Here is a 6,000-nt window from a genome sequence, read left to right as displayed (position 1 = left end):
TGTTTCATTGCTCAACGTGTGAGAGGTTGTGATCCAAAGCAAATATTGTTATAACATGATTCAACCTCAAAAATCCACTGGTGACATAGTGACGAACGTACAACAGAGTTTCATTATCCCAAGGCTTCTGACAGCCATGACAACGGCATGATGTGTTTCTCTGTATCGACACGTTAACCAAATCAAGGCTGACCAGTAGACTGAAAACAATAAATGGGATTTTCCTTTTGTTCAGTGAATTGACTGAGAGGTTGAAATATATGGAAATAATATGACTCTGTTTAAGGTTACCTATTGTGGGTTATAAAATGGATAAAATGGTGTTTGTACATTACACCAGCCCATGAGTCATCCAGTCTCCTTTTTTATTGCAATCGCTACAGCGCAGAGAAAGCATCTGCCCTCCTGCAGATTTTTTTATTTCTGTTTTGTTGTTTTATTACACAAATGTTTTCAGTAATTGAACAGAAGTGGGGGTTTTTTTAAATTATGGCATAAAACACAAACTATTTCTAAGGCTTTGGGACTAGAGAGAAACAAAAAGAAGCTGTTTTAAAATAGGAACCTATTGGTACGAGAGCCGAAAGTAAAAAAATGGACGCATGACCGACATTAGTTGCTGATAAAATTACTACTGGAATAAATTGATTCTAAAGAAAATGACTGTCTTTGCTCACCTATTTTGTAATAAAAAAACACATTTAATTTCTCTTACTTTTAGTTCTTTTAGTTCAAATTTGTTAAACACGTCCTTCCAAACCATAGCATTTTTGTGAGATCGCAATATGTTCTATACTCATCTGTAAAATTATCCAGATACTGAGATGCCACAACTTTCTCTTTTATATCAGTCTGTGTGGACATGCATAAAGTTGTCTACAAGGTTTGTCTTACATGTCTATGTGGGTAAAGGGTAGCATTAATCTTTTAGAAAATCTTTCAGATTATCTAAATCTAAATGACCACTGAATGGATGATTTGAGAAGGTTGTGCAAAGTTTTAATGGTCAAAGACCCTTCTTTGTGTGCTTCAACTTTGTAGAATTTGATATTTGAACAATAAATGCTGTTCTCTTAGTAAAAAAGGTCTGTAGAAGGTGTTAACACCAAGGGTGAAAATAGTTGTGAAATAATTAAAAACAAGTATTTATTTGAACATTGGACTTTGTTTACCAAATATATCAATCTGAAATTATTCTTACTACAATAAAATATGAATTTATTTTGAGGTCATTCTCCACACTCGAGGTGCAAAAATTACTGAATATAATATATGATTTCCACTTATTAACTCAGCATTAATTAAAATAATAATTTATATGTCACAGATTTTACTCACATGTGTTTTTTCCCCTTAACACAGCAAATTTTCTCTGTACTATAAAAACTGAATGCAGTATTACTTCTCTTACTTTGCTCTGAGGATTTCTCCTGTGAATTGAACAGATCTGAATTCGACGTGGTTTGCAGGGCAAAAAAAGCGCTGATTACAGAGACGATGAATCTAATTTAATCAGTCCCTCTTTGGGGACTTCACTCTGTATGTCTCTCTCTTCTGTGTGTGTTGCAGATGACTTCCTGTAACATGATATCAACTGTTTTCTCTCTGCGGACACAAAAATTAATTGTGGGTTTTCAGAGTCTTTGCCATGCCATCATTCACACGCTTCAAACACAATTAGCACACCAATGACCTGGTTCTTCAGGGGGTGTCATGTTACAATTAACTTGTCATTCTGTAGCACTCTGCTCGCCAATCCAGGAAAATATGTTTTCTGCTCTTAAGAGGTCATCTTTCAGCACTGGCAAGCTTTAGCTCGCTAGAAGACTGAATTAATTTTGCTAAGATGTTGGGTTATGTCCCAGATTAACAAGATAAATTATCTTTTTTTTTCTAAACTCTTCTGAGACTGGGAGAGGAACATTAGTGTGACCGATGTGGCATTATATGTTGTTTTTATGGATGAATTAAGCCAAGTTTAACTGGAATACATCTTTGTTTTATTTTTCAGTAAAGTATAACCATAAATAGTCGATAGGCTAAACCTGTTTAAAGCTAGGTGGTGACTGCTCCAAGAACTGAACTTTATTTAATTTTTGCGATTTACTAGCACAGGGCAATTAATTCTGCATCATTGAGCATATGATCTTGAAAGGCACTTAATATAATAATTTGTTGCCAAAAAGTAACATTTTCTATGTGTCTTTAGTTTGAAGTGTCCAACAAAATAATTCACAATTCTTTAAGCTTTTCAAGTGAGGTCACATTACAGCTACAAATTTAAAAGTACTTTATGTGAGAGAGTAACACAAAATACAGCATATATGGGAAGTGGAAGGACAATATGGTATGATTTGGCATGCATTTATCTTCAACACACAATGAAGGAGGTGAATACAAATGCATTATTTTATGTTATTTGTGAAAAAAACAATAACATTTTGCTTCACATTGCTTGTTGTGGTTGTAATGTAAAAAATGGAGAAAAATGGTGAAAAGCTTCAAGCGGTACGAATACTTATGAAAGCCCTGTTCATTCATATGTAAGATATTTCAAAAATTCCAGGTCCAAAACAAACACAACCAGAAAACAAAGAGGAGATTTGCAGACCTGGCGGCCTCCAGCTCCTCGACATCCACATCCGCTGACTAAACCTGGAGCAGGTAAAATATTGTTCTCTGCTGTTTACCTCAAACACCGCCTGCCTTTTAATCTCTAATCCCTCACTCTGCCTCAGACAACAAATGCCAGAGGATCCATTGTATGGAATTCCATGTGGATCTCTCAAGGTGTGTGATTAACCTCTACTGTACATAAGAGCAAACAGTTCTTCAAAGGGCAACCACAGGGGGTGTCTGCAGGTGACGGGTCAGAGGGAGGTGAGGGGGTCGGTCACCGGCTGCAGCACAGAACAGCAGGTCTGAGCAGGGAAAGAGAAAATCAAAGAGAGCTGAGCTGGCAAATAATTTCTTAATTCTGGTAGTTTCTTCTCACATTTTTCAAATTTTAACTGCTGCCAAAGTATTACTTAATGTGGAGCTTTCAGGAGTTATTTGTGGGGGAGGCTGTTTTGAGAAGAGAATTCAACTTTCTAATGTGCAAGTTGTCACAACATGTAATTATATTTATCAGAGGCATTCTGACAACATCCAGAACATATGCATGTTTGATAAGAACAATAAATATAAGATCAATATTAGATGTCTTTTTTGAATGTTTCTCATGATTCTTGTCAGAAATTTCCCCTCACTAATCTGCTAGTAAGTTCTTAAATTTAGACCTCCAGTCTTTCTCAACTAGCAGGTTAAGGTCTCATTGTATGGCTGAAAAAAAATGTGGCAGTTCTACAATAAAGCTCCCGATAAGGTGATATTCACAAAACATGAAACACTTGTTGATCCAAAGTACTGAACTCAAAAAAAGCCTGAAGCTTAAAACCAAATATGGACATTTCAATTTGACTCAACAGGAAAAGCACATTTAGATTTATTCATTTTATTGATGATTCGCTTCCTTTTAATGTCCCTGTAAGAAAAAAAGGGCATGAATAAAACATCTCTTTGTGAAACACAGCTACGCATTTTCTCTAAATCTAAAATAGTGGAAAAATAGTCATTTATCTGTTTCAATATGCTAAATCTTTATATCATAATATTTAAGCTACATTACTGGGTGTTGGCTGCTTAAACCTGCTGTCCTGAAGTCTGCTGCTTGACAGACACACTGCTCCAAGCAAGCCACTAAAGCAGCATTATACTATTCGTATTAATGGATGGAGCTTGACTGCCCATGCTTTTTGTGACATTAAATATTTTGCAACACCTAGTTTCTTTGTAAGACTGGGAAGTGTACTGTTTAAAACTACAGGTGCAGTATGATGGACGTAAAAATCTCGGCACACCTTGATGAAAGCATCTGATCCTTGCTGAGTTACAAGTGGGTATTTTCTGTCCTAGTCAGGTCAGGTTGTGTAATGATGCTTCCCTTCATAAACAGTAAGAAAAGTTAGAACAAACATACACAAACACTCTCACGCCTCGACCCACCAACAGAGAGTTTGCCACCAGACCACACAAACTGTATTTACCACTCACATATCTTGGCCTAAACACTGCCACCATTAATTGAGTTCATGCTGTTTGTGTGGGGTGTGTGTGTGTGTGGGGGGGTGTGTGTGTTGCTGGTGTGGGGTTTTAAAAGTCCTCCCTCCCCCAGTCTCCTTCTTGTGCACTAATTGAGTGATTCAGAACAGGACTCAGACTTGCTGCCCCTTCTCTATCAGACTGGGATATTATCGCAGTGCCTGTCAGACAAGAGTCCCGAGCAGCTTAGGAGGAATGTGGTCTGAATCTCTGGGCCAGCAACAGAATCACTCCTTGAGCTGCAGACCCTCAGTCCACCACCCTCCACCCTTATTCCCCCACAAACCACGTCAGGCCAATCAGTCAACAGGACCCCAGGGGCCATTTTCAAAAACAATCACTCTCTTTAAGTAGTCAAGAGGTGCCAGGGCTAATTATAAACAAACTATTGATGCTGCAGCAAAGGACTGTGCAGGGCTTTGCCAGCGCAGTAAATGTTTGTGCACGAGAGCGTGTGTTTGTGTGTGATATGGTGTCATAGGGTCACACTAAGTTTCTGCTTGACAGAATGTTCAATTGGCCATGTAACAGACCTCACCCGAAGTTAATACAGCATAAACACCTTAAGACAAGTGCCTGGGTTCCTCCAACTTAACAAGAAAAAAATAATAATTGTTTGGTGTTAAATCCCGATCATGGTTTGCTGTATTGATTTATCAAAAACTGATATTTTTCTATTACCTTTAATTCAACATATTTTCATGCATGTGTTTTTATTATGCAAAACCTACTTAAGAAATCAGGAAGATGCTGCATTTTAGCTGTTAAAAAGTCACGGGACTAAAATTAGAGGAAATGACAAGTACAAGCAACTTTGTGATTAAAAAGCAGGAACAGAGGCTGATTGTAGTTCCTGGAGTCCTTTCATATGATCTTTCTAAGCTGCTACTTTAGAGTGGGGTTTTTCAGCATGAGAGGAACCATCTGTGATGTAACAGATAATGTAAGTACACAAAGACGTCATCAGGAAGTATGGTAGCACTTCCCTCCAATAGATGAACAGGTGTTGTCTTTCTTCAAAATGTGAGAAATACAGACATTTCTGGACTGAAGTTGCATGTTTGAGGTTATTCTCTATTTGGCAGACCTGTTTGCACCCAAGTTTCAATTTTCTGGATGATGTGATGAGATGGTGCTTGTATGTTTACGCTTAATGTGTCAGGATGTGTTGTTTTTCAGTAGGTCCCAAATGCAGAAGTGGCAGACACGGAGCGTCTGAGGATGAATATTTTAATGAAAAACTTACAAAACAATCTCAGGGAGCCAAAGCAGAACAAAAACCATAGGAACAAGGATCAAAAGAGAAGAGATAGGATTCACAGGATTAAATGGGAGGAACCAGCAAGAAGGAACTGAGAATGGCCTGTATATATATATATATATACATATACAGGGGAGGTTAATTACTGCACAAGAAACAGATGATTGATTAGGAACAGGTTGCAGGTGTGAGGGGAGAGAAGAGAAGGCAGGCTGAGGAAAGAGAGAGAGAGAAAGTGGCATGGGGGGCAAGGGAGAGTACACAGAGTACTAAAAAATAAATCTAACACTGAAGAATAACTTGACCTAAGAAACATAATTAAACTAGAGTAACAAAAAATAACTAGACAAAATAAATAAACACCTTAAACTAAAGCAGGACTGAATTAAAGTAAAACAGGGATAAGACTGAAAGATATTCCCTCCAAGCATTAAGATTTTTCTCTCTCTGGGGCGTGCTGTGGTGGCGCAGGGGGTTAGCATGCCCCACGTTTGGAGGCCTTAGTCCTCGACGCGGACGTCGCAGGTTCAACTCCTGGTCCCGACGACCTTTGCCGCATGTCTTCCACCCTCCTTCCTGTCTGCCTACTGTGAAAA

The sequence above is a fragment of the Xiphophorus hellerii genome, chromosome 6 (assembly GCF_003331165.1).
Source record: "Xiphophorus hellerii strain 12219 chromosome 6, Xiphophorus_hellerii-4.1, whole genome shotgun sequence".
Lineage (NCBI taxonomy): Eukaryota > Metazoa > Chordata > Actinopteri > Cyprinodontiformes > Poeciliidae > Xiphophorus > Xiphophorus hellerii.
The sequence above is the reverse complement of the archived record's forward strand: the minus strand, read 5'-3'. Positions refer to the sequence as shown.